The 27,578-nt window shown below is 33.9% G+C and overlaps 1 protein-coding gene and 1 non-coding gene across 14 annotated transcripts in view; one reads left to right on the top strand and one right to left on the bottom strand.

Moving 5' to 3' along the window:
• Positions 1-27,578, bottom strand: part of LOC106869124 (sorbin and SH3 domain-containing protein 1) — a 482,929-nt gene that overhangs the window by 334,553 nt on the left and 120,798 nt on the right. For all 13 annotated transcript variants that reach the window (XM_052968338.1, XM_052968340.1, XM_052968337.1 and 10 more), the window contains exon 2: positions 21,244-21,386. The gene's annotated coding sequence lies outside the window, so the exon portion shown is untranslated. The remainder of the gene's footprint in view (positions 1-21,243; positions 21,387-27,578) is intronic.
• On the top strand, positions 24,911-25,029 carry LOC128247927 (5S ribosomal RNA). The gene has a single exon (XR_008264270.1). It is a non-coding gene; the product is annotated as a 5S ribosomal RNA (ribosomal RNA).

The raw sequence follows: 27,578 nt of genomic DNA on the forward strand, positions 1-27,578 counted from the left end.
CTCCCTCTCTCTCTCTCTCTCTCTCTCTCTCTGTGCATGCATGTCTATAAAATCTGCTAAGCTACAACTACAAATGGGGACATCATTATTTATGGAGGAGGCTATTGTGGAGGAGGCTATATTGACATATCCTAGCAACAAATTGTCTCTTAGATCTATGCTTTCAAATTCCCCTGGAATAAGTTGGTATCAGGAAGAGCATCTGGCTGTAAAACATTCTCTCAATTACTGTCTTGCTAACATAGAAAAACAGACACCAAACAAAAACAAACAAATAGTTTTACTGAATGCAATAAAAGCAGTTTTCTGTTTTTCTCTTTCCATTTTTACTACACAAGAAACAACAACAGCAGCAGTAGTCTGGCAACATTCCTACATCCTCTAGATTGTGATAGACATAGTCTAGACGCATACAAAATTAACAATTCAAAGACAAATGGGGAAATATTGGAACAAGTGGTATATGCTATAAATTCCAGTTGAGATATGAAAATTATGAATCACACAAGACACAATGCTGATGAGCCAACAAGGAAGCTTTTATTAAGCTCTCTACCAGAAATAACAACCAAATTTCACTTAAATCACACACTACCATCTAAGAAAAGATGGTATCTAAGACTGCATTGGATAACATAAATTGAATATGTGATGCCCGCAAGAAATATGACATGGACATAGCCAGAATACTTTTGACCATATGTAGCAACGCTACACACTGATTATGCTCCTTGCATTGATCTAAAATAAACACTGCATTTCAAAGCGGTTGTCTTACATTTATATATAGTTGAAATATTGTGTTATTTCAGTTATTAACAGCAACAACAACAATTGTATTAATTCAACAGTAATAGTAGTGCTTAACTACTTGGTCTTATATTCTTATGACTGTGGTTGTTATTATGAATGATTTTCATTTAGCTCCAAGTCAATTCTGATCAGTTGACCTATGATCAAAAGTATTCCAGCCCTGACCATTCCATCTGTTTAAAAGTATGTAGGACTACATTATCTAATGTGTTCTTCTTATTTTAAGATTGTGAGGTGTGGGTTGTAGATCTGACTGTCATTTCTAGCAAGTCAAATTCCTATATGAGGCTCCTTCATTGAAAAGAAGAGGATTGACAATTCATTGTAATACATAAATATATATTTAGTCTTATAAAAATATACTGCAACCAGCTTACAGAAGTTTTGGTAGCTAAAAATAAAAGCTCAACTAACATGCGAGTCATTTAAGAGTCATCAGAACTACTTATCACAATTCATAGTCAAAGAATTAAAGTTTCAAAGAATAAATCTCTTTAAGACAGAAACAAATTATTACTTGTACATTGGCATCTACATGGAGCAAATTGAATAAATAGGATTTATTAACAAAAGCATCGACACAGCTTTGTTTACAATAAATGCATGCATGAAATGAGCTGTTTATGGGATATTGTCATAGTAACAGTTGATATGCTTATTAAACACAATCCATATGATTACATAAATGCATTTATTCAAAACAAAGCTGTGTTAGTGCTTTTGTTAATAAATCTAGTCTGTCAGGCTTGCACTATGAAAATTATGTTACAGCAGAATAATTTGTTTATATTTTTCCTAAGAAGATTTACTCTTCATAACTTCAGTAACTGAAAGTTGAGATAAGCAGGCCTGATGAGTTTTAAGAAGACAAAACACATGTTGGCTAACCCATCACTCTTAGTTACAAATATTCTGATCTATTTACAATATATTTTCACGATGATACTAAAATATGTTTCTTAAAAATACTGTATATTTTCATGTATACATTTATTCACACACACACACACACACACACACAACAAGCCAGTACAATCCATGTGTAGTCAAACTTACTCAGCAAGAGGGTAATTTTTGGATACTCTATAAGATTAAAAACAAAACCTGTCTAAAAAGCTAGATAAAATTACAAAGGTCAATGGTCATCCAATACCAACAAGAAATATCTCACATTGTAGACTTCTAGCAGCTAGCTCCTGCAGCAGCTATAAAATCAGTATCCTGTGCTTAGCCAATTCCAACTAAAGAATGCTACCAGTAAAGGTAATTAAGACTTAAATCTTGTGCAAGTAGTTCCTCAAAATAATGTCAACAAGTTAAAAGTATAGAAGCTAGATTACTGTCTGGATTATCAACAATCACATTGGTTTTCTTTTATCACAAGTTGTGGCAAAATATTCACTAGGATACAAGAACTGCAGCATTTACCTGGCTCAATGGCTTGTTATAATGTTACTAGGCAGAGGAGGGAACAGATTGACCAGAAAGGCATGCTATCTTTGTGGCACTGGTGTTGGAAAGCAATAACATTAATATAGCTGCCCTTTGCAAGGCCAAACTGCCTATACAGCCACTCTTTGCAAAGCCAGACTGTCAAAATGTGATAGTGTCATAGATATGGTGATGCACATTTTTGGGGATTGAGAAACCAGTAGATCAGAGACATAGGGGTATATAAAAACGGTAGTATTACCAAATTAGAAATATACAAACCATTCTATATGTGAATGAGGTTTTGGAATTATGAGAAAGAGAAAGTGAATGTAAAGAGACTCTTTCTTCATAAATATGTAAAAAGAAAAGGTGTTATTCTTAGTCACAATTTATAATTACTCAGATTTTCAATAGTATAACTAGTTTGAATTTTATATTCTTAATATTTTCTTTCAAAAAAATTTAATACAAAAAAGATGGATGGATTTTTTTAAGAGTTCTTTTCTATATTTACTTGGTGAGTTTGATCTATAACTTGTATAACTCTATTTTAAACCCTTCTAGACATTTATAGAACAGATGACAAGATCTTGATTATACAACTAATAGATGGATTATAAATATATTGTGAAATAATAACATATGCAATTAAAGCTGAAATTGTATAGCTTTCATAACCTTCCTTGCTCTCATATCTACTTAGAAAAAAAAACATTAGGGAATTTTTTTTATCAAATACAATGTTTGTAGATGATAGTCAGATTGAAACCTGATATATTTTGACTATCTTTACATTCATTTTACACACCATAGATGTATAACTGCAAATATCAGGAGAATGCTTTAGTTTAGTTCCATTGAATACCTCATAATTTATGTATAAATACCTAGTGTTTACTTACAGGTAAATTTTCTATCTTTTCAACCATCTGATACAATTACTTAATTTAGCAAGTCAGCTCCAAAATATTATGTTAGTATTAATGGGGTGGGGGGCAAATGGTATTCCTTAACGATCTCCAGTTTTAGTAAATAGTTATTTACTGTTTGAATAGTCTTTAAAATACTAAATAACAGGACATCACCCACCTCTGTAGTTCTTCACTCCCAAAGTATTGCAGTCAGCTACTTTCAGAATTATGTCCATTAACTCACTAGAAAACATTCATTCTTAATTCTTCTTTTGTTTCATGGTCAACAGTTTTTTTGTTTTTTTTTAACTTAATGCTTCACATGACAAAGTTAAGGCAAATTTATCAGTTAACTTTCATTTTAGTCCATTCACAACATTCTCTGCTGTTCTTACCACTGACAACTGTCCTGTCATTGTAACATTTGTTCTTGTGTCCCTGTAGTTTTGTTTTTGCTAAGTTCAACTTGTAACCTTGGTCAACATTTTTGCTAATTATCTTCTTTTCAGTACACATTTATTCATATGGTATTCAATGTTTCAGAATAAATCTTTACTAGTTTCTCATGTTCTAAGAATTCTTCAGCTTTAGCTGAAGAAAACAATTATGCAGTAGCTAATGAGATTTTTCTCTAGTTCCCTCTTGTTGTTGTTAGACTCTTTTTATAGTCTCTTAAAGTTATGTATCATACTGTAAATATTCTTCTACAACATGTATGCTGGTGGAGGACACATTGACTTACATATAATGCATAGCTTCTACCAAACTTCTACTTTTTTTCTCGCAAAGTTACTTATTATCTAACATAAACAGTCCACATACTACTTCTTGTTTGAAAAAATTCTGTAGTTTATGATGATGATTCATGGATGTAATGTCATTTGCACCCTCCCTTTCTTGAGATGTAAATGAAAATATAACCCTCGAATTAGGTGTTTTCTTGAGGTTTATTTCTAGCTCCAGCTTCTAAGTAGGCAAATACCCTTTCTATAGCTAACCACTCAATTGTGGAATATAAGAAGAGCATATTTGTCTCTTTGTCAGGTAGATACACTGAATTAACCCTTCAACATTGATTACTTTGTCAAATATAATGCTTATTTATTCACACTGTGGTTTAAATTTATTATTCATTATCTCACAGCTTCAAGATTTTGATCATGTGATTATGCATTTTTAGAATAACATTATTGGGTACATGTGAGAAGTCAGATCTGTCTGATTTGAACATAAAACAGGTAGGATATTTGGGCTGGATATGACCAGTTTAAATGCTAAGGGGTTAAACTATGGTATATGCAATGGTTATAACGGTAAGATTTAAACTTTCATCTCCACATCTGCAGTATCTTTTGTGAGTTGCTATTAGCTTCAGATTCTGTAAAGCAAATTCAGATTCGAGACAATCTTACATCTGGATAGTTCACTAATGAATCACAGTAACTTTTCCATAAGGTTGGAAAGTTGTTTTTCTGCTAGATAAACTGAAGCTAAGTCAGTTGAAGCCTCTACATTGTTACTCGATCTGCTAGAAATAGCGACCAAAATGCCTCAAATCAGATCCTATCATTTTAAAAAGGAGAAGTACATATAAAATAATTCAGTCCAAGATACCATTAAAAAGAATGGAAGGTCACAAATAGAATAATTTTGATCATAAGATCTGCTTGACTGAGCTCACTGGGACTAAGCAATAACAATTGAAGCAAAACACCTGCAGTAACATTCAAGAATTCAAGTTTCAAAATTTGAAATGACCCATAAGTTAATCTTCAATGAAGGTTAAATTTTACAATATGACTTAATACCTATATTTTTAACTGACGAGGTCTTTCTAGTTTAAATGTAGTCATTTTGAGATTAGGCCAAAATTACATTATCACAAATATTTATCTAATGGAATATTCTGTAATAACTAATGCACAGATACATAGGCAGTCTGTCAACAGCCCATCTATATTTAAAGCAGACTTCCAGATTCTGAAGCAGTTTGAAAACTGGCATGCCAAAACTTGTCAATTTACTTGATGAAAATATATTCTTTTATGCCTATAATCGCAGCCTGCCCACAAACTGGCAAAACAGATAGCTTGTGTATGTTTGATACTGTTCATATGTCCCGGGGTGCTTCTCATTCATATTTGAACATATATATCATCATCAGCATCATCATCATCATTGTTTAACATCTGCTTTCCATGCTGGCATAGGTTGGACAGTTTGACTGAGGGCTGGCGAGCCAGAAGGTTGCACCAGGCTCCAATCTGATCTGGCAGAGTTTCTACAGCTGGATGCCCTTCATAACACCAACCACTCCGAGAGTGTAGTGAATGCTTTTTACATGCCACTGGACGAGGGCCAGTCAGGCGATACTGGCACCTGCCACGCTCAAATGGTGCTTTTTATGTGTCACCGGCATAGTAGCCAGCCAGGCAACACTGGCAACGATCACGCTTGAATAGTGCTTTTTACGTGCCACTAGCGCAGGAGCCAGTCAGGTGGCACTGGCAACAATGATATATATACATTTGAATATATATATATTGGTGTTAGGAAGGATATCCAGCCATAGAAACCATGCCAAAACAGACAATTGGAGCCTGGACAGTTCTCCAGCTAATCAACTCCTGTCGAACTGTCCTACCCATGTCAATATGGAAAATGGACATTAAACAATGATGATGACGATGATGATACACTAAAGGGCCAGTGAACATGCAGCCCAATAATAAATTTGACAGTAAATGTTTCATTATTATTCTTAATTCCTCCTACTGAAAATAACTTGTGATAGACCAGCATCCGGAGTGAGGGCTTGTCTTTAATTTACATAATTCTACATTCCTCTGAAATTCCATTCCAGCCTACACTTTCCTGTAGTCATCAGCTTGCAGCTTTTCATTAGAAGCATCAACTACATTACCCTCACTCCTTGTGGAGGGCCTGTGAAGGCTATTAGTACAGCACCTTCCTTTAGACCTGTGTTTTTCAACCATTTTCCCCCAAAGGCCCTTTTGATTCCTATTTTATTTTACTGGACTCCCATGTTTAAAAAAATCCTATTATATTTTTATAATTAAAAATTATTAGGAATTGTATAAAAAAATGTTGAAATATTTTGTGTATTGTAAAAGCATAACCAATTTATTGTTCATAAACTTTAACAAGATCTTATATGGACCCAAAAGGGTCACATAGACCCCATTTGAGAACTCCTGTCCTAAAACCATATCTTTAGCAAGAAAAAAAGTTCAGTGGTCCCAGAGATCCTTATTATTCTGAAAAAGATTTAAGATTAGATGCAAAAATATAACTTAAATAGACCTCCATGTCTGGAAGATTCATAAAAACTTAGTTTTTTTTTTTTTATTATTTATTGCTAGAGATTCAAATCATGAAATAATCAATAATATATATGACCATGTTACTAATAAAACAACAGAGCACCTGCCTTTCCATCTTAAATGAGGTAGTATAGTTTGAGTTATCAGTAGGCATGATGTTTTATGTTGTTTTTTAACCCTGTCTCAAACTGGTGCTTACAATGTTCAATAACATTTGCAGTTTTTCGAGTCCATTATATAACAGAAAACTTTTGTTGTTTTCAGATCAGTGAAACATATTTAGAGTTAAATAATATATTTGTTTTTTTGTTTTAAATAAGAACACTGGCACTAATTGTTTATAATTGGGTGTTGAAAGTTATTACTTGAAATCCTTCCAAGAATCTAAGGATATCTTGAATTAAATCCACTTTGAATAGTGATTATCTAAATTCCTCATCAAATTCAATGATAAACAGCAAGATACAAGCACAAAACATCCCCACAGATAACTAGGGTGCTGACAATTTCTCTCAGATTAAGTAGCTGGTTTAGTGTGAGCAAAGGGTGTGTATTCCATAACAGATATTACAGATTGTCAGCAGATTATAAAATGTATTTCAATTATAGATTACAAAATGCATTTCAATGGTACCATTACTCAGTACAGTAATAAGATGTTTAGAGACACATAAGATTAGAGATATTAAGAGAACTAAAAATGTAGAGCACACTATTTTAAAATAAATTCACACCATTACATCCTGCACCATTACACCTATTGATCATTTCCTCTTCTTTCTCTCTCTCTCTCTCTCTCTCTCTCTCTCTTTCTCTCTCTCTCTCTCTCTCTCTCTCCCATTTTTTTTTTATTTTTCATACCAGGTGTGGGTAGCCATGCAAATCTCTCTGCAGGAACCTGCTCTGCACCACCACCCTAGTAATCCCCTTGTCTCCTACCACCTATCCCAGGGCTCATAGTTCTGTTGCAAACTACATAGTGTAGGTGGCATGAAAAAAAAGCACTCAGTCCATGCTGTAATGGTTGGCATTAGGAAGGGCATCCAGTCATAAAAACCATGTCAAAGCAGACATTGAATTTCAATGCAGTCCTTGAATGCATCGGTTCCTGTCAAACTGTCCAACCCATACCAACATGTAACATGGACGTATGATGATGATGATGATGGCAGAAATCACTGAAGTTGAATTAGCGAGTAACCAAAAGATTAATATAGATGTGATACTAACCACTTCCATAATCTGTTCCATAATTTTTTGCACTATTTATAAACATATTTATTTATCTCACACAAATTTCTGTCATGAATGGAGTCATTTGCTTTTAACTTTTCTATATAAGATGTATCCAATAATGAATAGCCATACTGACTTTTGGCAATTATTCCTGACTGTGACACAGCATAAAATTGACTGTACGATCAAAATACAACATGTAATGAATTTAAACCCATAACTCATATACTAGAAGCTTGATATCATATCAACTAAACCATTTTGCTTATATAAACATAATATACTGCTATTTAAACTCATAAAATTTATTTTATAAATCACTGCTCAAGTTTACATCAGTTTCTGTACACAATGTAAAAATATCAAAGGGCTTAATGTTTATCATATATAGGCGCAGGTGTAACTGTGTGAGAAGCTTGCTTCCCAACTACATGGTTATGGGTTCAGTCCCATTGCGTGGCACCTTGAGTAAGTATCTTCTACTATAACCTCAGGCCAACCAAAGCCTTGTGAGTGGATTTGGTCAATAGAAATTGAAAGAAGCCTGCCGTGTGTATGTGCCTCTGTGTGCGTGTGTGTGTATGTGTGTGTGTGTGTGTGTGTGTGTGTGTGTGTATACACACATATATATTTATATGTTTGGGTCTATGTTTATCCCCCACCTCACCTGACAACTGATGTTGGTGTGTTTACATCCCCATAACTTAGTGGTTCAACAAAAGTGACCAACAGAATAAATACTAGGGGTGATTTCTTAAGGCAGTGCTCCAGCATGGCCACAGTTAAATGACTGAAGTAAGTAAAAAGAATAGACCTAAAAACTATCTCTAAATCTAGAAGATAATATAAAAGTATTATAATTACAAGAACAAATATAACAGTCACTGCTATAATTTTCACTGAATATGCAGTTTTGATTAGCATGGAAAAAAGTTCCAGAGGGATGGAGTTCAAGTAAGAAAGAATTTGGAAAATTATCAAAGAGTTCTGAGGATGAAATACAATTGAGTTGACAAGAAGAGAAGTAAATGGATTGGGCAAGATCAACAAAGAGGTGTATGCTGCTTCCTAGTTTAGAAAAGCAGTAGAAAAAATACATGGAAAAAAATAGTGCATTTATGAACTACTGGCTGCAATATATAACTGGTAAGTAAATTTTCACCAATTAGCCAGATAGACTTTCGATGGATGTGATCTAAAATGTTTGTGTACTTTAATGTGGATTAATCTAAGGTTTTGTAGTGGATCAAAAATTGATCAGAGCTGAAGTAATTTTGAACCTTGATATGAAAGCCTTGTGTTTGGGATGCAGTTTTGACATATATAACAATTTCATGAGAGATCATCAAAGATTGTTAGATATAGCAGCGATAACAGAATTGAGGGTTTTATGTGTTGCTTGTGTAAGCAGATAGTGTGATACAAAACTTTCTTTTGTATATACAGTGATTGTATCTTGGTACTGTTGGAGATTGTTATGCCCTTGTTTTGAAGAAGCAGTGCAAATCCAGTGTCTAAATCAGTGGTTCTCAACTGGGGTCCATATAAGATTTTGTTGTTAAAATTTATGTGCAATAAATTAATTTTATTTCTACAACACAGAAAATATTTTAATAATTTTTTTTTACATAATTCCTTAAGATATTTAAGTATAAAAATATAATAGGCTTTTTATAAGCATCACATGGCCATGAGGGTCCACCCAAGTAAAATAAGAATCAAAGGGGTCCAAAGATAAAAAATGGTTCAGACCCACTGATCTAAATCAACTACCTTGAGGCAAGCCTTCCTTAGCCAATCTGTACCCCCTTACATCAATTCACAGGTATCATATCACCCAATATGTAATCAATTTTCCATTACTTGCAAGAAATGAGTGTAATGAACCTCCTAAGGTTCAAGAGATTGTTAAGGCCCAGTGTTTAACCCCAGTTTTATGGCATTAAGCAAATAAGAGATAGATATCACTAGATGGGATATGAGTAACATTCCAACTGATAAGATATATAATCCTGATATATGGATGGTGAACTGAGGCAATGTAAGAACATGTAAAGAAGCATACATTGTAAGAGAAACAAGATATACAAAAATATACAAAATGATAGGATGTTCACTGAAATATTTTTCATAATAGATCCATTCAATTAGGGCTGATGATCTAGGGTCAATCAATAACCTAGATGGTAACATGACATAACATAGAATAGAGGGTTCTGACAGAAATAAAGCAGTGTAGAATAAAAGGTTCTGCCAGAAATTCAACAAACTAAGCTTTTAAAACAATTTGGTAAGAGAAAAAATGTGATTCTCTACAATTTAGGGCAGGGATTCTCAATCTATCAGCATCCATTTTGAAACTGAATTTTTTTTTCATTGCCCAGTGTAGTGAATAAACAACAATATACCAAAACATTAATGCTTACAAAAGAGTAGTGTTACTGTTCTGAACATCACTTCTTTTTGTATGTATATATGACTACATTATCCAAGTTTCCTTTCTTTTTGAAAATAGTATCATGTGATGAGGGAGATATTACTATTTCTAGCATGTTGAGCAACCATGTAGAGATTTCCTCATTAACTCAACAACCACTTTAGTCTCATATTCTGGTGTATAAATTATAGCATTAATAATCTAATTTGCCAACAGTGAATATAAATACACATTCACAATGAAACTTTAGAAATTCTCACTCTCCTCACCACACTAGCAAAACAAGTATTTGTATTCATCCTTTTTTTTCTCTTCTCCAGACTATCTACCTGCTTATTGTTTATTTACTAATATTGTACCATGTAGCTGTTAGAATGAGTTAAGAGAATACATTCATCTACTTAAATATAGTAGCTGTTTCTGGTTTTTGCTTTTTACACACTACAACAAAGTTACTATATCTGACCTATGTACCCATATTGTAATAACAAAAAATAGGGTTTACTATATATTATTACTCAACAAAAATATCTGAGGTAATGTTTATAAGATGCATCAAATTCTTCTTTCACACACTAACTTCCAGTATAAATTTCTATCTTCTTACTATCTGTCTCTATTCTGGGTTGGAACCATGAGGGATATCCAGCCATAAAATCATCACTGCTATATACATGTCTGGTATGTAAAATATTGCCACATAATTTCCAGTCACTATAGCAGCAATATGATGAGGACTGACTCATCTAACTCATACAAACATACAATAAAAAAGGTTGATGATGATGACAAACTGTGTAATTTAGAAAATTTACAAGAGAAAAACCTATTCTTAAATAATGTAGCGTTTTGCTTTTTCTTTACTTTTCCCTTTTTGACGTCTTATCCCTAAATATATACCAGGTAATTTTGCTAAGATCAGAGATAAAAGCAAGAACAAACTTTCTTGTAAAGCTTCTGTTCCAGTTAAACATTTAAGTATTTAGTTAGAGATTATAAGAGATTGCCAAAATAAATAAGAACAAGTAACACATGGGAGAGCATGGGACAACAAAATCCATTTAAGTGCTAGTGTAGCACTAAGCTGTTATTTCTTAACTAAGCCATTGAACAAACTGAGCAGGTGGAGCACCCACAATTTGCTCTTCCTAACTACATCTCCATATAGTAACTATCACAGATAGGCGCACTAAACTAATGAGAATTAAACTTATTTTCCAGAGATTTGTGCAGCACCATTAATGGAATACAAACTATAACTTTTTAGCTTCTATGTCTGTACCCAACTAACTAAACTATCTCTATCCCTTTAAAGACCATGTTTCTAGTAAGAGTAGACCAATGTGCTTTATTTAGTTTTCAAAATTATCAAGATTTCGGGGAAGTCTAGTAAACTAATAGTTCAGTTATTAACATATTTATTTCAATATAATCTAATATTATTGCTTGTAAGTTTACTACCATAATATAGAATCAACTTTGTCCAAAAGGAGGAGCACTAGTAAGTTGACAGAGAGGTTGAACATTAAAACATCTGTCTATGTATGTGAGTTAACTGCACTGTTATAACTATAATATGAATGGAGAATGAGAGCTAACTGAAAGAATGTCAAAAACTGGTGGTAAATATTACCAGTGATTGAAGAAAACCTAAGAAAACATGGATAAGAGAAGTGAGGTTAAAGCCAAGAATTTTCAGGGTAAGATCAAAATAGTGGCAATGAATTATACAATGGAACTAGCTAACCCTTCCACAACAGCTGGAGGGAAAATACGCTCTAATAAGACAATATAATAATAATCATTTGTGTGTCAGAAATTTAGAGGTAGTTAATAGATTAAATTGAGCCCAGTATTTGATTGGTGCTTTATTTTATCTAACCTAGAAGGATAAAAGGCAAAGTTAACCTTGGTGGGACTTGAACTCAAATGTAAAGAGCTGTAACTAAATACTGCAAGGCATTTTGTCCAATGGTCTAATGATTCTTCCAATCCCTCACCCTATTAATAATTATTAATAAGTAAGAGTAGGTCTGAGTTGGCTGGAAATAAGCCAGTAAGTTCAGAGGAACAAAGGCCACTATTATAGTAAAGATTAATGATCAGTAAGTGTAGACAATATGATGAGAATCAAAATGACTAGAGGATAGTGATGAATAGACTATCTTTGTATAAATCATTCAATTACCTCAGTGAAATATATTCAGAGAATTCTGAAATAAATTTATAGCATGTATCTATCACAACATATTCATATTTTTTTGTCTGCAGATAGGGGATTGTACAGATATTTATATGATTTTGCAAGATTGAAGTTTCACATCTTACCTACCTGTCAAAGTGATGTTTGGGAGCCAAACACAGACACACAAACACACACACACACACACACACACACACACACACACACACACACACACACACACACACACACACACACACATATACATACATATAGACGCCGGGCTTCTTTCAGTTTCCATCTACCAGATCCACTCACAAGGCTTTGGTCGGCCCGAGGCTATAGTAGAAGGCACTTGCCCAAGGTTCCACATAGTGGGACTGAACTTGGAACCATGTGGTTGGTAAGCAAGCTACTTACCACATCTGAAAAACTAAGTTGATTTAAATTTTGAATCTCATCAGTATGACTCATCTGACAACAAGTGTTTCAAATAGATTTGGCAATCTGCCATGCTTGAGAAGACCCATCAAGCCACATGAAATCATAGCCATGGCTAACATCAGTGTTGTGTAACTGGTACCCGTGCCAGTGGCATGTAAAAAGCACCTTTCGAATTTTGGATGTCATGGAGGCAGTGACAAGTGACCTTTGGCAATATACCATGCTTGAGAAAACCTGTCAAGCCAAGTGAGATCATAGTCTTGGAATGGTTGGTGTTAGAAATGGCATCCAGCTGTAGAAACCATAGCAAATCAAACTGGAATCTGGTGCAGCTCCCCAGCTTGCCAGTTTTCAGTGAAACCATCCAACCTATGCCAGCATGGAAAACAGACATTAAATGATGATGATGATGTTTGTTCAGTCCAGCCTATAAAAATATCAGTATATAACTTATCAATAAGAAACTTGAACAAATTATTCAGTTAATAAAGATTGTTTAAATCCTATACTCGCTTATATAGTCTCCACTTCCATGCAGTGTTTCTCAACCACTTTTTTGTCTGCGAACCCCTCTGATTCCTATTTTATTCAGATGACCTTTCTAGTCATTTGATGTGTAAAAAAAAATCTTGCTATATTTGTATAATTAAATATTATAAAGAATTATATTTAAAAAGATTGTTAAAATCATTTGTGTAATATCGATGTATAACTATATGGACCCCAACTGGGAACCACTCATCTGGACAGTGAAAAACAGACTTATAAGAAAGTCTTCTGTCATAGACTAACGTACTATCCAGTGGTAGGGAAGTGATTTGTTGTTTATCTACTTAATGCTACCAAAATAAACACCAGACTTCCATTATGTTCTTGTTATATATTAAATGACAAATTATCACAGCATAATGTTTGTAGAAATTAAGACAAGAAAGACCATAAATGGTTATCAGAAAATGACAAATTAATCATAGCTTACGAATTTCATTTGAAAATATCAACATGCACAAACAAGAGAACTCAAGAGGAACAACAAAGAAAAATAACAAAAAAAAATAGCCACAGAGCAAACATCAAATTGACACAGCACCACCTAACATTACATAAACACACTGAAGATCACAGAGGTAAGTCTTCTATGGAATAACACTGGAGGATAAGGTATATTGAATTACCTGTAGCAAAATAACTTACAGGTACAATTTTATTTATGTCTTCTATTTCTAATTCCAGTGTCTTGATTTCTATGATAACAAAATCTCTGTACATATATATGTGTGTGTGTGTGTGTGTGGTATGTGCCATTACCAATTGGGGTCATAAGAGAATTCATTTAAGATTATTTTTATGCATACGTGCCTCATGCTATATAAAATAGGTCAGTTTGATGAAGCCCATAACCTCTCCAAAGTGCACTGTGACAAGATTTGAACTCAGTATATGCAAACAAACATAACATTTGTCAGTGCTGCTGCTGCTGTTTACAGTAGTGAACTGTGCCACTTATGTTACCTATTTACAACTAGAATAGACTGAAAGCTAAAAGAGTTAAGTATCTTCAAGGACATGCTCACAAAACAATATAAATGGCAAGATATATAACAATACATAGTATAGTATAAATGGAAAGATGTAAAACCATCTTTCAGCTAGTTAACAACAGTTTCATGGGTAGAGAGGAAGAAGTTAGTTGAATGATGTGACACTAGAATATTACTAGTATATATTTTAATAATCCATGGAGGAATGAATGCAAAGTTTACCCTGAGAAGATTTGAGCATACAAATGCAAGACAACAAACTATGTAACATTAAATATCTGATCTATAACTCAACCATTTGTTCATAGAAGAGAGTTTTTACACAATAATATAGAAACTCTCTTGTCCAGCCTGCTAGAAATAGTAACCAAATCTCTTTCACTATACCCTGATAGCTTAAACAAGATGGATACATTGGATAAACTAGCCAAAATAGACTAATTGAAATAAAGATGAGATGGTCAAGTCATAGCTGGATTACATTTAATCATAGGCCCACTAATTCAGAGCACATAATAGGAGTAACACTGCACATAATAGGAATAATACTGATGATGATTTCTGATATAAAAGTATGAAACTTAAAGGTGATGATATTGAAAGTTGTGGTGTTCATGCCTTTCTTAGAGTCATTAGCCGAATAAGTGAAAAGAAACACATCCAACTGAGAATTGAAACTGGTTATAGACCAAGTTCACTAGTTACTTATCTGCACCATACTCATCAATGATGAATCCCCAGAGGGGATGAAAAGGAAAGTCAAATTCTAAATTGCATTCAACAAAGCAGCCAAGTGTATGTTCTATTATCTGTTATAATAATGGTTTGTTTTGTTTTTGTCAGCACTAAGCCACGACTTATAGGAATGAGATACAATCAATTGGGTCCAATTCAATATATGACAAATACATACTGCATAATCTATAGAGGTATAAATGGCAAAGTTAAACTTTGTGGAATTTGAACTTAGAACATAAAAGAACATTACTAAACACTAAGAACATTTTCTTCAGCACTCTCTATCACTCCACCATTCAACCTTGCTTACACATTTGAGCAAAACTTATAAATTCATAGAGGTAGGTATAGTCAATTAAACTAACAGAGACCTGACAACTGCATATTTTATTAACTCTAAAAGGCTTCTGGGTAGTCACTTGACCTGCCAGAAATAGCAACCAAATCTCCAAATTACACATTACAACTTAAAAACGAAAGGACACCCTGCTAATGTAGTCTTACACACATTAATGCCTGAGAGAAGGGCACAATGATTCAGCTGTTCTAGAGGAAAGAAAGAGCAAATTCAACTGGTGTAATTTGACTTCAGAACATAGGGATATGAACTATTATGTAGGTTATAGCATTCAGTTCAGTACACTACTGTCACTGCTATTCCACCACTTTAATATTGATTTCTAAGTTTAAAACAAGGCCAAAACTTTGTAACAAAATGGTATAGACAATTAATTTGAAATCAATATATTACCGGTATTCATATTAACTAACTCAAAAAATGAAAAATTAAGTCAACTCTAGTGGGATTTTGACCTCACTTTTTATACAAACATATGATATTAAATACAAAGTCTGGCACACTATTGCATCTGCCACATTATAATGATAATGGTTATGATGCTTTCATATAATAATAAATAATTTTATAGGCAGAAAGCCACAAATTATAGTCATAGGGGAGCAGGATATTTGATTAAATCACTTCCCATAATTGACCAGTACTTTATTTTATTAACTTCAGGAAGATGCAATGTGAAGTTTATGAGACAGATTTGAAGTCAGAATGCAAAGAACCAGGCAAAACACTCTCCCAAACGTCCACTTTCTTTATTATTATTATTATTATTATTATTATTATTATTATTATTATTATTATTATTTTCACTGGAACTTAACTTATCAGCAAAAAAAAAGTTGACTTTGTCTTTCATCCTTTCAGGGTCGATAAATTAAGTACCAGTGAAACACTGGGTTTGATGTAATCGACTAGTCTCTTCCCACCAAATTTCAGACCTTGTGCCTTTAGTAGAAAGATTCTTCTTATTATTATTATTATTAAAACAGAGTTAAATACAAAAATAATATCAGTTCTAGCCATCCCAGTAATAAGTCAATTTCAATATTCTCAATTAAATACTAATCAAACTAGCTACACTAGACAGGAAAACAAGGAAGGTAATGACTAAATATAGAATACACTACCATATTATTATTATTATTGTGGCACAAGCAAATCCACCACCCTCATAACAATGAGGAGAAAGATGATTTTTAGCACTGGCAAAAGGCCAGAAATTTTGAAAGAGCGAGCACACTCGTTTTAATTAAGACCATTACATAACTTATTATTTCATTAATCCAGAAGGTATAAAAATTTAACTCAATCTTACTACATTTTGAATTCAAAAATGCAAAGGAAAATAACAGTAGGTTGCAACTGAGATAGAGTTAGCTGCTATTTCTAGCAGACCATGCAATAACAGTGGGGGGGAGGTTGTATAGTTCATCATGCAGATGTATCTAAAAACAAGAAGTATGGAAGAAATCATAAAGCAAAACAAACACAACCAGAAGGCGGGCATCAACCTCAGAAGTGATGAATATAGCTCTTCTGGGAGGAATTTTATCAACTAAAAAAAGAAAAAAGTAATCAAAAAGTAGACAGCAGGTAGCAGCACCAACCATCTTCTGGACTATTAACCAACTTTCTATTTATTGTTTGTGTTTCTACCTACTACAATATTTTTATAACTATTCTACTAAACAACTTCAATTGTTACATAATGTATGTTTTTCCTTTCAGCTACTACAAAAGTCTGGTGAAAATCACTGTATCTAAACTCCTGGATATTAGCTTGAAACCAGGGAACAGAAATAACCACAGATATAAAATGTGTGTGTGTGTGTGAGAGAGAGAGAGAGAGAGAAAGAGAGAGAGAGACAGACAGAGAGAAAAAGAGAGAGTATCTACATGATAATAAAAATTAAAACACTGGTTTTACACTATTATTACTCTTGAGTTTTACCTTATCAATTTTACACAATTCATAGCAAAATGCAATGAGGCAAAAATCTGAAGTATCAACAAAATATAATTCCAGTTTTTAATTGTTGTTATTATGAACATGAATGCTCAGCTGTTCAATCAACTCAACTACAAAGACTCACTGAATTTGGTTTAAATGGTTGAGTACTCCAAAGACACTACACATGTCTGTGGAATACTTAGCCACTTACTATGGGTGTTATCTATGCCAATGCCTGGCAACTGACTTGGTAAACACCAACAAAATTATTAACCATCGTGCCAACAACTACCTTGAACACCTTTTTGAGTTCCATGTATCCAATACATGTGAGCATGCCTTACAAAGTCAGAAAACAGCACAGCTCCCATGACTTTCAGAAACATTTTTTCACACTCAAAAGTTGCTGAAGCATGGAACAAACTACCTGCATCAGTTGTTAGTTGCCGAGACATTGCATCCTTTAAAACCTCCATGCTTCCTGAAGTTCGCCAACACTACACCTGATATCACCCCTCCATATGCATGCACACATGTATATCATGACTCTTACACTGTTCATTTTCCTGACTTTTGTACATAATTCTATGTACTATACATGCACCTTTGATTAGTTGTAGTGCACATGAGCACTATACACAATAATTTCATTATTATTGTACAGGAAGGAGACCAGAATCTGAAAACTAAGATTCTGTTAAATTTTTAAAATTTCAGTTATGAAAGAGTTTCAAGGGAATCAAGTATTTTCAAGATGACAATGTTTTTCTTAGGATGTGCTATACTCATGAGAACAATTTTTTGTGGTTTCCTGGTATTTGGTTATAGTGTTTAAGAGCACTACTTGGTATCATTCAAAAGCTCTGATGGTCACAGGTTGTTCTTAGATGTCACATTTTTGAGACCTTTTATTTCAAGGTCCTTATATTCATTTGACTTCTCAAATGCCTTTACAGAAGTGTTGCAGTCAACTCAGATTGACATATCTACAAGCAGACACATATTATCAATGTGATCTTTTTCCCATAATGCCTCATCTATTGGCCTGTACAGCACAATCAGTTTAGATATTGAGGTCCAAAGAATGGTAATATTTTTATTTTCTACTACTTTGGTAGGTTTATGTTCCCACCAGTTTTTTTCATATGGGAGTCCAGACTTATAGCATGAAACTCTGCCAGATCAGATTGGTACCTGGTGCAGCCATCTGGCTCACCAGTCCCCAGTCAAACCGTCCAACCCATGCCAGCATGGAAAGCGGACGTTAAACGATGATGATGATGAATGTAGTGCAAATACTGGCCAAGTCCTACCATGGTAATTAATATATTCATTTGAGACAAGCTGAAAGCATACAGAAATGAGATAGTTGTTTTCCTGGCTGCATCACAAAAGCAACAAACAGCATCAACACCATTTTTAAGAATGCTTGCTTGGTAGTTTCTGGTGGGTAGATAGTAATCCTGAGCTGCTATTATGAGACCCTCTGTTTCCGATTTAAGTCCAGATGCAGCCAACCATTGATAAGTCATATTTTTATCTACATCAGGATTCCTGGCCCTTGTAGAGTATTTGCCAAGCAATGCTTTCCTTTTTCATGTATTTTGCAACACTGAAATTCCATTTTATTTCACTTTTGTGGTTTTATCTGTTTTACTATTACAGTGGGTTCATCTGTTTCATCTAGTTGTGCATCAGTCTCATTCATTTTTAATTCCTCTACATACTTCTTTGTGTCAAACATTGAGTATATCATTTTTGGAACTTTCATATTTACCAACAAGTTTAACCATCTAGTCATTGATGTTCTTTAGATAGTCATCTACCCCCACAGTTGCTATCTTTGAAGATAGTTGCAGCTGCATCAGTCCACATCCTTCATCCTTTCGTGAGATATATAGTCAATTTACATCTACTTTAGGGTATGCATATGATGCAGTGTGAAGTGCTTGTGTATTTTTGTATCATTTTACTGATCTTTGTTGAACCATTTTATGATGTTAAAGCTGTAGTCACAACAGGTATAGCTAAGTTATAGGTTGCATCAATCTTTTTTTTTTTTTTGCATTAAATTTGCTTTTTAGGATAGCTCTAACTCTACAATAACATTATTATTATTTCATTTGCCACAGGGACCCTAAGTGAAGGGGACTTTACAAACACAGGTTACACAAGGTGTGTGGGTTTACATAGAAATAATATGAGGTAAGGAAAAAAATCAAATGAGATTAGGAAAAAGTATACATAGAATACAAGGAGGAAAAGAAGCATGTAACTAATTAAAAACTTATATTTAGCATTCTAAAGTAGTAGTAGTAGCAGTAGTATATAGCTTTGAGAAAATAATTATAAAACTTTACTCCTACTCCCTTTAGAATCTCATGAGGTTTACAGAGTAATACAACAGAAACTACTTAGGTGGGTGAATTGAGTACTTGTCCATAAACATACTCTTGAAAACAAAATAGTGAAAATAAACACTATGAATAACCCCAATGCTGACATACAAGCTTCAGCATCATTAACTAAGAAACAAGGGAGGTGGATGGTTGTAGTAAAAGAACTGAAACTGGATCTCATGACTAGGGAACTCATTATCACAAAGGAAAGTGCTCCATCTGCTATTTATAAATATGAATTTAGTCAATAATAGACTAACAAAAAAGAAAAAAGTAGAAATGAATTATAAATTGCATCTAATGGTATTGGTATATAACATAAATAAAGTAAAAGAATCTAGTAGAAATGGCTTATAGCAAAAGAGAAAATGATAATATATAAAGAAAAAAGAAGGTATACTATTTAGAAGTTGCAAGATTTTTTTCACTATTTTGCTTTTGTGTATCATGTCTTGAGTACATAGACAAAACAAAAACCAGCACACAGGAGCATGTGCATATAGATGGGTACCCACATACACACATATATAGTTTAAAAAAAACATGTGCATATCTTATTTGAATTTATTTCTCACATATATTCACAAATTTATGCATGTACATGCAGCAACAGTTCTTTGATACAGTAATGTAGAGATAAAATGATTTCCAAATTAGGTACAACCCTGAGGAAGGGATGTAGTTGGCTGATTAAATCAACTTCACTGGTAATTACTTCATTGCCCTAAGAATGATGAAAGACAAAGTTGACTTTGGTAGAATTTGAACTCACAACATAATGATGTGCATTTAAAAACTGCCAAGTGTTTTGTTTGGTGCTTTATTAATTCAGCCAATTCACCAAATATTAAGAATGAAAAGACATCCCACTTTAAAATACTGAGATGCCTTTTATATTCCTAACTACAATGTGATATGACATAAGACAAAAGGCACAGATATAATGACAACCATGGTGATGAATTTTTTTTTTTTAAGGATCAAGATAAATTTTAAGGAAAAGCTACTATACAGGTCCTTTGTATGATAAGGTCATCATCATTACCATCATCATTTTATGACCACTTTTTTATGCTGGAAAGAGTTGGATAGATTGTCAAAGACCAAGTAGTTCTTATTCAAAGTTACTCTCTTCTTAGATGGATCAGAGACTACATCTGACTTATACATTACCCCATATAAGTGTGCTAAACAAAGTCATCTGTTTGAACTTTTGTGATTACTAGCGATTATAGGTGTTATTCTGAGACTATATATCAGGCCTAAGTGCTTGCAACAAAACATATTGTACTAAAGACAACAATTGGTTAGATGGTAATGGTTAACTGGTCAACAGATTTCTTCAGAAAACAAGTCTGTGTTTGTACATGGTCATAATACCTAAATAAAAATAAGTCATTTACAATAAGAGACCAAGTTGTATAACTGCTGTCTGTAAATAACAGAAAATATAATTACCTGAGTTCAGTAAATTTTTCTCAAATGTAGCATCCTCTTCAGTTTCTAGACATCATTATGTAATAGACCTAGCTGGTACTCCTAAATTTTTATAGTACAATTCAAAATTCCCTTCCTTTGTAAATCTTCCTGCTCTGGCTTTGCTGTAGTAAAAAAAAAAAAATTAAAAAATTTTATTATCCATGTTAAACTATAAAAACAATATATTTTCATATCGCATTGGAGAATCAATTGGTAATATAATTGAAAAGAAAAATATTAACAAGCTAGTAGAAATTCAAGTCAGATTTCTCAATGTTCTGAGTTCAAATGTGGCTTGGAATGGCAGTTCTTCCCCTTAATTATCAATATATAATATAATACACTACATGTCTTTCTATATATACTTTTTTGATTTGAGTAACATTTTAGCATTTGAAGCCGTTGAATTTATTCCACTTTATGACATTTACTTTCTAAATCATTCAACATGAGCTGGAGTCATCCTGTTTATTTTTTGTATTTGTCTCATAATGCTTAATGAAATAGTTTGAGGTTTTCTAAATTAACCAACAGTGTTTCTACCTTCTTACTGCAACAGCATCTCTATTTAGTTGTTCTGCTTTGTATATGAAAGTTCATTCGTTCTGCTTTTTTAATGCTTAACTAATGACTTAATATTTATAAATTTTGATAATTTGACATATATTGCAACAACCAGAATGGTTCTTTTGAGATAAGTTGCTGTCATAGAACAATGACATCTAAGTTTGATTTGATCCCCCACCACCACCACCACTAAGACCAATAAAAATCGTTCTCTCTAAATTTTCAAACGTCTCTACTTAATTACTGGAGTAGTTCTGTCTATTTTTTTTATTCAGAAATTCATTCTGCTATCTTCATTGTGTCATAATGTTTTATGACACAGGCATAGTGTTTCTTGGACTACATTTCCAACATATACTTTTTTTTAAGACAGAAGGATGCCATTTGAAAGAGATTTTGCTGTTATTTCTAGCAGGTTAAGAAACCAGATAAAATCTTTCCTGATAGCTCTTCTGATCTTTCAAATAGATGATTATAAAGCACAGGAGAAAGCTAGATACAATGCCAAGGTTTGAGTCACTTAGCAACAATTTGATGAGATTCTTTCTCAGTGGAAATCATACCAGGTTAAACAATTATTAGTAAACAAGAATGATGAGATGTTTACAATATGAAGTTTTTTCTGCTAAATGTCTGACCTGGGATAAAGGTTAGATATTTGGCTCAGATAATATGAAGATCAGCTACTGATTATGACCACCAACGAGAATGGAGAGTCAGTAGATAGTAGATTCTATTAGAATAGAGCTCATACTTTCAATTTACCAAGTGTCAGATTCTGGTGAAACAATTTAAAGGAAGGACAAAATAGAGCGATTTATCAAACATTTCCCTTTACTTTCTGACTTTCATCCAACTTGAATTCAGTACAGAGAACATATTCTTGAAACTCTGCCAAATAGTATATTTTCTCAATAAATCTTTGATTTCTCAAACATTTTCCGCATTAATAGAAAACTTAATGAATTAGCATTTAGAACTGAATACTATATTTAAAATTTTTCTCTCTTTACCTAATATTTCCTATAATTTCTAACTTCAGTTTGTCTTCTCATGCTGTGATTAGCATCATTCTACATATATGGAATTATCAAATGTAAGATACTTTGACTCAGAAAGTTTCACTGTGAGACCATTTAGACTAATTAAATACACACACTTGCATACACATGTGCACCTCATTACATTTGGCTGCCTGGAATTAATTAAGGTGTGGTTGAAGTGCCATAAAAATGATGACTTACTCCTTAAAAACTTGTGCTTTATGAGGAAATACCTACCACAAGGCTTTGAGACATTACAAATTTAAAATTACAAAGAATTTGCAAAATAACAAGTTGTGAAAAATAAAATATATTTTTTATAAAAATCTGGTCTATTAAATAGTGTTATGAAGAATATTTGGTTGTAGCCTCAAACAAATTAAGCAATCCTAGCCTAGCTGTGTGGTAAGAAGCTTGCTTCCCAACCATATAGTTCTGGGTTCAGTACCACTGCATGGCATCATGGGCAAGTATCTTCTACTATAGCCTCAGGCCAACCAAAGCCTTGTGAATGGATTTGGTAGACGGAAACTGAAAGAAGCCCATCGTATGTGTATGTGTGTGTGTGTGTGTGTGTGTATATATATATATATATATATATATATATATATATATACTTATGTCTTTTTGTCTGTGTTTGTCCCTCCCTACCTCACCATCACTTGATATCCAATGCTGGTGTGTTTACGTCCCGATAACTTAGCAATTTGGCAAAAGATACCACTTGAATAAGTACTAGGTTTACAAAGAATAAGTCCTGGAGTCGATTTCTTTGACTAAAAAACCCTTTAAGGCACTGCTCCAGCACTAAATTTAATTCTTTAACTGCAAAATTAAATTTCATGGTTATTCCAGTAAGGATGTTTATCTACCAAAAGAATACTATTGGACTTTTCTGCTGGTTACATTCCCTCATTAAACTTGATAATCTCAACAAAAAAATAGTTTCAAACATGACATTCCTCAACAAAAGATAGGTTTCAGTTAAGAATAATGAAATTTTGAGTAGATATATCTGATTTCTACAATAAAAAGGTTAAAACCATAGAGATGTTAGTAAATTTTACCATTTAAATATACTTAATACAAGCACATTTTGTTATATGTAATATAACTTGAGTCATGACTGTATTAGAAGGGTTTCTTTTTTATATCTGTAATTAAATCGTCTTGGGTCTGGTCCCATTGTGTGACACTTTGGGCTAGTGTCTTTTACTATAACCTTGCGAGTTAAAGTTGATAGAAACTGTGAATATTCTTAGCAAGCACATTCCTACATTAGGATAGTAGGGTTAAATCCACCTCTCAGTTTAATACCAAAACCTGTTCTTAGATTTCTTTAGTGGAAGCCACTCTATTATAGGCTTTCAGGCTATTTCTCCACTCTGTGGATAAATTTGTTTTCCTTCCTTCCACTAATTTCAGAAGCCTTGGAAAGAGTTATAGGTTCTGCTTCTCCTTTTAATAGCTATAAAAAATATATATAAATATATAAATGTATATAAAAATATATCTAATTTACTGGGAGAGAGATGTAGTTGATTAAATGGCCAGGTAGTGGGTGGAAGGTGAGAGAGAGAAGGAAACTGACTGCTTAGTCATGTGGCAGGAGTGCAGCGTCCACATAGATAACAAGTTAGGGACAACGTTGTAAGAAAGAAAAGTGGTACATTTCTTCTGACCCATTATTAATGTCAGGGCCTCAACTGCAGGGGAAATAGAGGAGGATGAATGGCCTTGAATTGAGAAGCTATGGAGCTGGCTTGTCCAGAAAGCAAGGACATTGTAGTAATGGTACAAGTCAGAGAAAACAAATTGCAAATCTGTGAACTAGTAGTTGAAGAATGTTGTGAGTATAGTTTTGCTCATAAGTTGGATGGTCTTCTTTTAAATGTGGTCCAAGATGGAGCGGGGGGGATGCACATAACCTAATGGTTAGGGTGTTGTACCCACGGTGTGATATTCCTGAACCAGAAAGTTCTTTGTGTTCCTGAGCAAAACACTTCATCTCATATTGCTCTGTGATTACTTCAACAGCTTACGGCCATATCATGTTGAAAGCACCGGTTCTCGTCCGATCACCGTAGTTAAGCAACGTTGAGCCTAGTTAGTACTTAGATGGGTGACCACTTGGGAAACCTAGGTGCTGTAAGCATCACACACTTAGGCGTAGGAGTGGCTGTTTGGTAAGTAGCTTGCTTATGAACCACATGGTTCCAGGTTCAGTCCCACTGCGTGGCACCTTGGACAAGTGTCTTCTACTATAGCCTCGGGCTAACCAAAGCCTTGTGAGTGGATTTGGTAGACGGAAACTGAAAGAAGCATGTCGTATATATGTATATATATATATATATATATATATATATGTGTGTATATGTTTGTGTCTGTGTCCCCCAACATCGCTTGACAACTGATGCTGGTGTGTTTACACCCCCATAACTTAGCAGTTCGGCAAAAGAGACCAACAAAATAAGTACTAGGCTTACAAAGAATAAGTCCTGGGGTCGATTTGCTCGACTAAAGGCAGTGCTCCAGCATGGCCACAGTCAAATGACTGAAACAAGTAAAAGAGTAAAAGAGCTGACATGTGACACACTGTGCACCTGTTCAGGGAACATTTATTTGATAGAATGAGTGAGCTAATGTACAGTACATACATTTGGTCACTATAAACAAATCACTTCTGCAGGATGTTCAGCAAGAAGTTACAGAATAATTTTTCATGGACTATGAGAGACTATCATTATATGAGATACATTCATTCCTGAAGTTCTGAGGCTTTTTTTTAGGAGAGGCAGTTATAACTGTCCTAGATTACTGTAATTTTAGTATATATCATTGCTATACTAAGCTGACTTATCAACTTATCTTATTCCAGATTGAAGGAGACAGCTGTAACAGATGACTAGTTTGCAGAATGCAATCATAGCATGAAGACAATTTGGAAGCTTACTGTGCAATAAAGTTTAGTGCTAAACTGGGCAAAAATGTTACAGAAACTTATGAAATTCTCCAGCCTGCTTATGGATTAATCTGCAAATGCAGTGCATCTGCTTTTAGCTGGTACAGGAAGCCAGGCAAAACAAAGTCTCATGATAATTCCCTTTTTTGACAAGGGCATCATCTACATCCATCGTATTCCTTCTGGCCAGATGGTCAACAAAGAGTACTTTGCAGAGGTTTTGAGGGAGTTCAGGAAGAGATTTCTTTGCAAAAGCCAGAGTACCAGCACTAGGGCAATACCATCCTGGTCCACAATTCCATCCTGGTAACCAACTACTTGACAGAGGTAGATATCAAAACTGTCCTTCAGTCCAGACTTTGCCCCCTGGTTGATCAGCAAGTTATAGGAGAAGATGAATAAGGCTGTGACAAGAGTCCTGGACATCTTCACTTTGGAGGACTTCCATGGGTGCCTTCACAGAGTGGTTGGAGCACTATAGCAAGTGTATTGATGTAAAAGGAACCTCCTTTGAAGGAGATTAAAGTTTTGTACTTCTTTGAAATTAATAAATGTCTCTCCTGAAAATGTCTCAAAACTTCTGGAATGGACCTTTACACACACACACACACACACACACACACACACACACAGTCCCATATACCTAAACAATATTCTGATGTCAGTGTTACATGAGCACTGTAGTAGAAGCAGTACACCAATGCTGATCTTATTTGTTGAACTTTGTAGGCTAAAATTAGACTAAGGTTTATTGGGAGTAAAGATATGCTATACGCTAAATATGATTTAGTACTCAAGTACTTTATGGTCAGAGTTCAATATACAGTGATGTAAACATTTTCCAAACCCAAGTAGCAGTTTCCTTAAGCACAATTATTTATAGAATATGTAAGGACTATATATATTTGACTTCTCTCTCTCTCTCAATGAAAAGAAAATGAGTAAAGTGAAAGCATATGCACAAGTCTACTACTTAACTTCTAACAGAATTGAGGAAAGGGTTATAGTTGTTTAAATCAACCCTCAATAAAGAGTTGTAACTGAATCCCAGAAAGTATTTTGTCAGTGCTTACCAATATGTTATTTACCACTTTCCTACAGCTTAACACGGTTAATTTGTGTGATTTGTCATATCATCATTATTCTAAACTAGTTTAATATTTCATTATTAAACTGTAGCTAACAATTTAATCTCCATTTAGTTCCTAGTATTAATGTACACTAAATTAGTAGTATGTAGGAGTGTGGTTATACTGGAGTCGTATTTCTTTCGTTCTTAAATTCAGCATACGGTTCATTCTTTTACTCTTCTACTTGTTTCAGTCATTTGATTGCGACCATGCTGGAGCACCACCTTTAATCGAGCAAATCAACCCCAGGACTTATTATTTGTAAGCCTAGTACTTATTCTATCGGTCTCTTTTGCTGAACCGCTAGGTTACGGGGGACGTAAACACACCACCATCAGTAGTCAAGCAATGGTGGGGGGGACAAACACAGACACACAAACATATACACACATACATATATACGACAGGCTTCTTTCAGTTTCCATCTTTCAAATCCACTCACAAGGCTTTGGTCGGTCCGAGGTTATGGTAGAAGACACTTGCCCAAGTTGCCATGCAGTGGGAATGAACCCAGAACCGTATGGTTGATAAGCAAGCTACTTACCACACAGCCACTCCTGTGCCTATAACAATTTATTTTTTTGTAAATTAAAATTAAACTTTTTGACAGAA

This window comes from Octopus bimaculoides, chromosome 5 (assembly GCF_001194135.2).
Source record: "Octopus bimaculoides isolate UCB-OBI-ISO-001 chromosome 5, ASM119413v2, whole genome shotgun sequence".
NCBI classification, from domain to species: Eukaryota; Metazoa; Mollusca; class Cephalopoda; order Octopoda; family Octopodidae; genus Octopus; species Octopus bimaculoides.